Below are 10,468 nucleotides of genomic sequence, written 5' to 3'. Positions count from 1 at the left end.
AGAACATGTGAAAATGACTGCTCTTGAGCTCAATGATCTTCACCATAGCTCAGGAAGAGCATTTTAAAAAAGAGATCATCTTGAAAGCATTGAAGGATCACATCTAGCAAAAGAAGATTCAAAAGAAGAGATCAAAGAACCCTGGGCTTTACTTGATGAAGAGAAGACATCAGAAGCAGAGATAAAGAAAGATCCCTCATGGTTACCATCAAACCCTCCATGTAGTCAAGAGAAAAGTCAGCAAAAAGAGGAAGATGTGAAGGTCATGGTAGAAGAAGATATGGAGAATGATCCAGATCAGCAAAAGGACCAAGGATATCAAAGCTATATTGAGATATGGTTTCAGAAGGTGACTAAGTTGCAGTGGTACTCTCTTCCTCAGCTATGTTTGATCCCTTCAAAGTCAAATCATTTGGTCTCTGAGATCCGGATAGTTGTCAAAGCATGCATTTCAAGCCTCCACATCAGTTTATCTCTAATCTCGATGTGAACATGGCTCCATTGGAAGTATTCTTATACTTGAGAACGATTTTGTTTTTCAAGTAGGGTAGGGTAGAAAAAAAAAAAAAAAAGAGAAAAAAGAAAAAGAAAAAAATGAAAAAAGAGGAAAATAGAAATCTAAGGTGAAAACCTCCTCGGAGGCGCCTTAGATTGGCTCATTGATTGAAAACCTCCATGAGGCGGTCAATGGGTTGGAAAAAAAGAGAAAATAAAAAGGCAATAAGATCCTTGGGTGAAAACCTCCCTTGGAGGCGCCCAAAGCAGGCAATTAGGGTGAAAACCTCCATGAGGTGCCCTAGTTGTTTTTCAAAAAAAAAAAGAAAAAAAAGAAAAATAAAAATAAAACTAATTCCATTGGCTAATTGCAGGTTGCAAGAAGGACGTTTCATGACAGGAGGAGCACTCAAATCAAGATTAAAGGAATTTTTCTTGTGCCTTCTACAGGAAGCTCTGTATTTCTACAGGAAACATCCTGTAGAACCTTTGGACGAGCCAAATCCAATTTCAAAAGTGAATCTAATGGTGGGAATCTGTTGATTAGGCCTACAAGCACTTGTGTGTCCATCCCTTTCCTTTATCCATCATTTTTTCCACCTCCTTGTGCTTCTCATTGTGCTTCTACAGGAACTTCCTGTAGAAATTGTGGGAAACTAGACATGGATTTCAAAAAGTGGTTTGGCGAACATGGTAGCTTCCTCAAGGGTTCAGAAGTCCTCATGCAATCTTCCAACTCCTCCTCCATCATCTCCATACCTACATCACAGCCCAAGCTCAGTTTTCCCTTCCATTCAAACACTTGCAAAATGCCTTGAAGAAAAAAAACACATGGAACAAAATTTGTTTTTGCCATAACTTGAAAACCATGCATCCATTTGACAAACCGTTTTATGGGGAATTGTACAAGGTTGATGGCAACATTCCTGAGCAATTCCATGCAATTCCGGTGCACGGTTTCCAAGAAATCAGCCTCCATCACCATCATCCATTTTTGCATTTTCTCCATAACCGTGCATCCGTTTCAAAACTTGTTTCATGGGGATATGCATATGAGTGATGGTAACCTACCCAAGCAGTTTCAGCCGATTCCGATGCACGGTTTCCGAGAAATCGAGCTCTGAAATCTTCATCCATTTTCCATTTTTCTCGAAATCCGTGCATCCATTGATCACGAGTTTTCTATGGGAGATGCATCATGATGATAGAAACATGATCAGCAAGTTTCAGATCAATCCGCTTTACCATTTTGGAGAAATGGCGAAAACAAGTTCTGGTTTTGTGACCATGCAGCAGCAGCAGCTTGAAGGTGCAGATATGAACGTGGAAACAATGGCATGCAGCTCAGATCCGACCAGAGGACACCTGCACAAGGAAAAGCAATCAAAAATCATCAGCCAAGCCCTCATGCAATCAAAGGATCCAGGCATGCAGCAACAGAATCAGAGCATGCAACAGCAAAAAGCCTCACAAGCAGCCGTTCGACTTCCAGGTACGTGACTGAAACTAATTCCTTTGTTGCATGAATGTAATTTGAGAACTGCGTGAACAATGAGATGGTTGTGATTAAAAAAATCGGTGGCCAGCTAACTGGCCACCCTCATCCAGTTCAAACAGCGCTCGGTGGGTGAATACGACACGTGTGCTCAGCCATCTCAAGAAGAAAACTAGAAACAGGTAGTAAAACTCCAGCGTGATTGATGGACGTGATTACAGGCAGAGAACGAACAGTCTGGTGAACTTGATGAACGTGATTAGTGGTGGTTGTTTAAACGGTCTGCATGGGGCCAACGTGCACTTGGCCAGCTCACCCTCCATCAACGGAAGTCTCCATAAAAAGCCAATCAAACTTTCACCTCCGTTGTTTCCAGTTTATCATCGTCCTTGCAACTGCAACAAGCTCCATACCACCTCCATAGTAGCAAACCAATCTTTCTCGGCCATTTTTCAGAACCCTCCTGCTTATCGGCATTCTACAGGGAGCATTGTTTCGTTCTACAGGAAACGAGAGCCGCCTACAGGAAGGCGTCTACAGGAAAGGCAGAGAACAGCTCTGCGGAAGGAAAACCCAGAATTTTCGTTGAATTTGGAGCTCCAGACGAGGTAGGCTCGAAAAAAACTCCTCTATGCATGGTTTTTTTGTGCAAGGTGGTGAATTAAACATGGCATCGGATTGGACAATCAGTGAAAATCTGCCTGTGTATTGGAAATAGAAAGTTTGCCTGTGTGTTGCATTGAGTTTCTCAGTTGTGTCTGCATCAAGATTCTTCTCCACGTTTCCTTTTTCTAACATTCTCTTATAAGGAAGGCATATGCAGCTGTGAGAGCCAGCCTGTGGATGAAAATTTTAAAATTTGCATATCTGAATGTGCCCTGAGAAGAAAACTTGGTCTCTGTCCTCTGTCTATAGAAGAAAAACTCTTCCTTTCATAACCAGATCGCTGAGAGTTGAGTCACAGCAGTCTTGAAACCAACATTCCCTATTTTCTTCTTCAGTCACTGGTTGAATGTGGGACAAAAATGAATGAAGGGATTCCAGACCAGATGGCCCATCACAGGCTCATCAAATTATTAGTAGAAGATGCCCTGCACACCTACATTGTCCCCATATCATGGGAAATCTTCCAAAACATGTCTAGGGATGACAATATCAGAGTTTTGGCCAAAGATATCACCCCATCCAGCAGTGAGGAAGAAGAACACATTGGAAAAGGTGAGAAAATCGATGGTGAAAAACCGCAAGGCATCCAGGCACAGCAAGAACAAAGAGGAAAAGGAGAAATGGGCCAGATTACTAAGCCTAAAACAGGGGAAGAAACAACAGCAAAAACACCAAGGGAAAAGAGGATGCAGCGCAGAACAAAGAAGGCCTAGAAAGTCCAACTGAAGAGTGTCACAGCCAAAGAAACCACACAAAAACAAAAGGAGAAAACACAGTCAACAAAACAGGCAGAAACAGGCACAGGGATTTCTACAGGAAGCGGGGAAAAAGAGCAGCAAGAGGAGAAATCACCCGAGATATTGGATAGGGAGGCAGCAACTGTGCTTGCTGCCCTAAGCACATCTCCAAAGCAAAAAGGGAGGCGAAAAAGGGGAACATCCATGTACTTTAAAGCAAGAAGGAGCACACGGATAAAAGTGGGCAGACCCCAACCACAGTCAAAAGAGCCAATTATCATTGAGGACGCCACAACTAAACAAAAGGAGGAGTCTCCCCCAAATATATCCATCACCTATGAACGACGGAGCTCGAAAACATCCACCTGGAGAGAAAGGATTGAAAGGATGGACTCAAAGACAGCTCTACAGGAAGTTAGCAGACTGTTTCTACAGGAAGCTAGCAGATTGTTTCTACAGGAAGCCAGCAAACTGTTTCTACAAGAAGTTTGAAAAGAGGGAAGCCAAAGGAGAAATCGGCCGAGATGTTAGCCAAACAAGCCACCAGGGCCATCAAAGATGAGGAGAGAGATTGGTTGCTCAGAGGATGAGCAACACTTTCAGTAGGGGGGTGATGATGAGCCCCAAAAATGGACAATTATTTGGGCTCATTCAACCTCCTAATTTGACTTAATCCACCATTCTCATTAGTTTATTGCATGTTTTTGATTACATTTATGTTAATAGAGTGAATTTGGTTAGTCATTATGCCAACAAGTGTAATGGGTGCTTTGTGTAGCCTTTTTGGTCAATTTGGAGACAAAATTGAAGGTCTTAATGAGCACTTGGCAGCCAAATTCGTCTGAGAACAAGGGAGAGGATTTGTAGGAAGGTGTCCCCTTCATTTATGGGCCCTTACCTCGAATTCTCCACCATCAGCTCGGAGTTCAAGGGCCACCGAATCAATCAGCACAAGGGCAGCCAAGCAAGTCAAGTAGGACTGCTGTTAACTCCAAGTTTTGGGCAGCCGAGTCCCTAAATTTTAGGAGGACTGTTGGGTCCTCAAATTGTATAAATAAGAAGGCTTAGGGCCTCATTTTGGTTAGCCAGTGTAGCCAGTGGATGTTAGCTAGTTAGCCAGTAGATAGTAGCTAGTAGTTAGTCATTTCATAGCCTTGTTGTAGTCATTTTGTAATTCGATTTGTAGGCAATAGATTAGCTTTTCTTTCAGCTCATTCTCAAGAGCTCCTTGTGGAAAGTTTTGATGTAACTCTTCATTCTTGATTAATAAAGATGAATCCAACTTTGCACCAGCTCTAAATCTCTCTTTGGAGGCTGTAGCTCTTTGGGTTGGGCCCATCTCAAGCGCCCAGTACCTCCTTTGTTTATCTTTATGTGTTTTGCTGCGTTCTTAAAATAAAATCTGCTATTTAGATTTAGATCTTGCTTAGTTATTTAGATTTCTTTTTATGGTTAAAGTAGCTGTTTATGTTTAGAATATATTGGTAGGTTAATAACAGGAAAAAGCTCCAAAAAAGGGTGAGCAAACGCTTTTGGTTTCACCTCTTCCTTATTGGATCAGGGGCTGGAGTTGAAGTAACCATGCTGTCCCAAACAAAAACACTTTCTTTGCTTCACCATGCAATCTTTAGTGTTTGAATCTCGTTCGTAGAACTTGATATCAGTTTGGATGCATGCTTAGGTTTATGATCACTTAGTTTCATAGTTGTTTCACATGGTTTCACTACAGATAAACTTCTGTTCATTTCCTTTTGCTGTTAGGTCAGATTAGAGTGAAGTAACTAGGTCATAGGTTTTATAACTAGATCTTTGTTTTCTTGCATGTCTTTGTTTGGTTAGTTTGAAAAACCACTTGTAGAGTACCTGTTATCCTTCCTTACCTGCCCATACTCCATCCAACCTACCTTCTTCACCCTTCACTTATAACCCTTACCTTACATTTGTCTCATCCGCTTACTTTGCCATGATTCTCATCTTCTTGTGCAACATCGCTTCATCCATCCTTGAACAAATCCAATTGCTCCTTAGCCTCATCCACCAATTCCTAGACCTCTTCACACCCCTATTTCACCTCCATACTCATTCCTCCATATTTTTCCCTCCATCCATTCTCCAAAATCCTCTTTTCAGAACATCCTGTAGAAATCTCTGAACATCCTGTAGAACCCCTGCAGACTTCTTGTAGAAGCTCTTAAACACGGTTTCTCTGCAGCCAAACTTTGTGAGATTCTCTGGAAGGGTGTTAGGGACCCTTTAGACCCTCTTTGAACCTTCCCAACCTTTCCCAAGCGCTTCTCCTCCTTGATCCACCTCTGCACAGTGAAAAGCTAGTTAAAGGCACATGCATGATAATTCTAATAACTTAATCAAAAATACAAAAAGTTGTTTTCTTCAGATAGTGATAACTTAGACACATGCATTTTACCTTCCTAGAAGTAATGGCATCTCTTTTCGTATTTTTCATTCTCTCTTTTGCATCAGTAGGACTAGCTGGTAGAATTAGGGTTTGCTAGGGTTTGCGTTTGTTTTTGGCTTTCAGTTTCTTTTCGCAATTAGATTAGCTTCCTTCGAGTTAGCTTTCATCCATCAATTAAGAAGCTTCTTCTAAGAGCTCATAGAAGTTGGCTTAAGCTCCTAGCGGACTTGTGCCAGCTGACACAAGAGCTAGTACTTGTGCATACAGCACCGTCGCTTCCAAGTTTGTTACGAACTACCGGGTTGATAAAATTAAAGAAGGGAGTTCCAGGAGTTGTAGCATTATTGCTACAATACTGGGGCCCACTACCCACCTACCAGCTACACCATACACACTACACCATATATGTTACATAACAATACATAAGGCACGACATTTTTAGAGTCCAACTCAAACAGTCTTTGTGCCGCAGATTCTCCAAGTTCTATGTTGTTATGAATTCTACAAGCACCAAGCAAATACGCCACCATAGTGGCACCAAGTTTCATTGGCATTTTGTTGATAAAGTCGTGTGCCTCATCCAAGTACCCAACTCGGCCAAGAAGCTCAACCATGCAACTATAGTGCTCCATTATAGGTGTTATGTGGTAATGACGACTAATACAATTAAAGTAATGTTTTCCCTATCCAATAGGCCTACATGGAAGCATGCAAACAAAACAACAACTAAGGTGACATCATTAGGTTTTGTACCAGAATGCAACATCTGTTTGAAGAGTTTAAGGGCCTCCATGCCACAACCATGCATAACATAGTTTTTTATCATCACTCTTGATGGGACCACATCTTTGTGATGCATATTTTCAAACACATTGTGAGCACTCTCTAAACTCCCACATTTCCCATACATGTCCACAAGGGCACTTCCAACAAAGACATCAGATTGAAATCTACATCTAACTATTCTCTACCATTTTGTGTGGAATCGATGTAATTAGGTTGAACGATGAGGCTATATTTCATAAGAATTCATATGAATGCATGATTATGCAATCTAGTTGCCATGACATCAAAACAAAATTGCAATGGTAGATATAATTTGGTTGGCGAGATGCATGTAGTCACAATTCACATACCTGATCTTTTAATATTGTATGCATACTGAAATTTCAACGTTTATAAATAAATTTATATACTGAAATTTCAGCTTTTATAAATAAATTTATTTCCAGTATTTAATGTTCAATTATTAAAATTTATAATTTCATGAAAATTTTAAAAATGGTATAATAATAAAATATTTGATAGAATTTATGGGGCAAAAAATCTATGTTATTTATTCAATAAATAAATTAATTAAGATATTAAGTATAATCTGAATAAGTTTAATGGTTAAAAAGGTTACAAACTCAAATTTAAAGGTGATAGAAAGAGGTGGAGCATGTACACCTCAACTTTAAATGTTTTGGAACCCTCAACTTGGATCTCATTGCCTCAAATTATTCCCTCTACCATTTCCATCTTTCTTATTTTACATCACCATTGTCTAAATAAAATTCACCATTGTTGCTTAATTTTTTTTATTATTATACATTTGTTTACTCCTCTCTTACAATCAACCCCATCCTACATCTCCACTTTCGTAAATAGTCATACATATTCTTCTCTAACTCATTCCTAATCATAAATTTTACATAACTCATTTATAATCATAGATATTCTTCTCTATTGATGAGATAAAAGACATTGTGTAAAATATTTATAATGCAAACTTTACCCATTAAAGAAACTTGTAAAAGGGAATGAGACTATAAATAAAAGATGAAGGTGAAGATTAAAACTATGCTCTAAAAGAAAATTTAGATTGTAAGTAAATTTTACAATTTTTTATTTAAATTGTTAATTTACATGGAAATAAATACATCTGATTATTATATTTATTCATTTGGAAGAGTTACAAGGTTAGCAAGATTTCCAAGGTTACTCATGACATAGTTTTCATAAAAGGAATTAATGGAATAACATTAGATAATCTAGCGTTGTTAGAGTAAGATCTATCCTTTCTTATATACATTTTCTTGTTTAAAATGTCATTTAAATTATTAATTTACATAAAGATTGTAAGTAAATTTTAATGGTTTAAAATGTTATTTTAAATTATTAATTTCAATGAAAGAACGTGATCATAAACTTGAAACGACGAAAGAAACGATAGGGACCTGCTGTAGAAAATAAGAGAAACGACGAAAGAAATGACAGGTACCAACAACTTATATAAATCAGAGGTACGACTCTTCTTGTCAAAAACATTATCTTTAGTGATCTTCATCAATGAAAGTTAGGTAATGAATCACTGACTTGAAAATTAAAAGAAATCTCTTCCTCTCTTTGATGTTGGGGGCTATATTGTCATGATTGTTATAGCGGTTAGGCCCACTTATACGACCATGGATAACCCAAGTAAAAAGCCAAAGTTTCTGGCCACTGACATATTTTTCAGTCCCAATTATGGAAGAACCTGATCATAAACGAATCCTCGAGGTCGGTTGATGTATCGATGCGCTCTGTGGAAATAAGAAAAGACGATGAAAAATCTGACGAGGGCGAGAATCTTCTCTTCCACAAAACAAAAGGGTTGTCTAAGGATGCTACAAATTCACAAAGAACCCAGATTTCTAGTTAGAATGAGATAATTTTTTTTCCTAAAAATCAGAGTGTTGTTTATTTTTTTTTGGTAGAAATAGATTCAGCACCATCAAGAATTCACGAGGCACACAAAATCCTGAAGTTTGACAGTGATCATCAAGATTTTTAAAAAATTCTCCCTAATTTTGACATAATCTTACCCGAATTTACATTATTTTCAGGATAGATTTATGAGCTCTTTAGACTAAGCTTTCCCAAAATTTGGATAAAAAATATCTTTTTTTCCATAGTCATTCAATGTATTTTTGCAAAGACTAGTAGGGGAAAAATTGCCCAGGTTAAAAGTGGCCATAATCCAGGCAAAAAAAATTCAAGAAATCTTGCAATGGCAATGTTTGAATCATGTTTTTGATGGTGGAAATGGATTTAGCACCATCAAAACCCTCATGGGGCACCCAAACTCTTGAAGTTTGACAGCCTTAACCTGAATTTACAAAAATCTCAGCGAGATTTTATCAAAATCTTGCCAAATTTTCCATGATTTTCAGGGCAAAAACATAGTATGGTTAGACTACCGCAATCATTTTTAGTTTTGAAAAATTTAAATAGATTTTGCAAAATATATTAAATTTTAAAGAAAAATATTAAATTGAATATTGTGCAAATTAAAATTAAATTTTGAATTTTTTTTAATTTAAATTTCTATTTTTTATTGGTTGAGATGAAATGAGTAATTTTATGTGATTATAAATAGAGTTTGTAAAAAATGAAATATATATATATGCCACCAAGTGTCATAATAGTACACACATCACATTCCAATATTTATAAAAATTCAATATACATATAAAATCAAATTAGCTTTAATAATTCCATAAATATCTCATTTGATTTTTCCATGCTTTACATAAATTTCAAAAAGAAAGTTAAATTTGGTTAGTTATTTCCTTGGTATTATATTTTGGCCGATAAACCTTCCTTTTGAATTAGGTCACCTCACATTTTCTTCTATCTTTTTGTTGTGCCTGTGACATCTGTCTGCTGCTAAAATTAGTTAAGTTATGTAGGATAGCCGAATTTAATTGCACTTTATTATGAGACACTATGTTGGGAAAACAAATTCGTCTTCGCATTCGTTAGGTTGGCGTTGGGAGAATGTAACATTTGTGATATTTGGAGATAAAATAGGACTACAATTGTGATACTTGGCGAGAGAACAAGTCGCTAGGGTTGTATTTGGTAGTGTCCATAATGACTATAGCATTACCTTTGTCTGCCTTGAGAATTTTCATGTTAGGAATTTTTCTGAGTTTCTTAAGGGTTGCTTCTTCATCTCTGGTAATCCAGTGCAAAGCACTGGGCTCGATACAAACTCAAGCATACTTTTCTTCAAATAGATTGACACCAAGTATAGGGCGAGACATAGAGGGTCCAGTTGTTGCTGAAAGAGCGTGAGAAAGGAGACGACATAAGCATTGTTGGGGAGCTCAAGCATGGATACATCTCTCAAATATTGAGCTATGGCCACGCTGAACAAGCTAAGCAATGTCTGGCAGCAAGGGTTATCACTACCGTCGATATTGGCTGATTTATAGAAATACTTGTTGATGAGCCTCATAAATGGGTAATTATATGGGCTCATTTTACCTCCTAACCTAGTCACATCAACCATTCTCTTAGCTTATTGTATGATTTTCTCATTATATTTATCCTTATAAGGTGAATTGAGTTAGTTATTATGCCATGTGGTCTAACATGTATTTAATGCAGATTATTGATAGATTTCGAGGTCAAAGTCAAGGATCCAGTGGTCAAATTGTAGCAATAACTCGAAGTAGATAGAGGAGAGGACTTATAAGAGGGAATCCCACTCATTTATTACTCCTCACTTCGAATTCCCCTTCATTTAGCTCGAATTACAAGCAGCCGAATCACACACTAGAAGGCAACCGAGCAAGTGGAGGATGATTGATATTTATCTCGAGTTTTGGGAGCCAAGCCTCCCTGATTTTA

Source organism: Pinus tabuliformis, chromosome 1_1 (genome assembly GCF_031772625.1).
Source record: "Pinus tabuliformis cultivar Carrire ecotype Pingquan chromosome 1_1, CPIR1, whole genome shotgun sequence".
Lineage (NCBI taxonomy): Eukaryota > Viridiplantae > Streptophyta > Pinopsida > Pinales > Pinaceae > Pinus > Pinus tabuliformis.
This window is presented reverse-complemented; position numbering follows the sequence as displayed.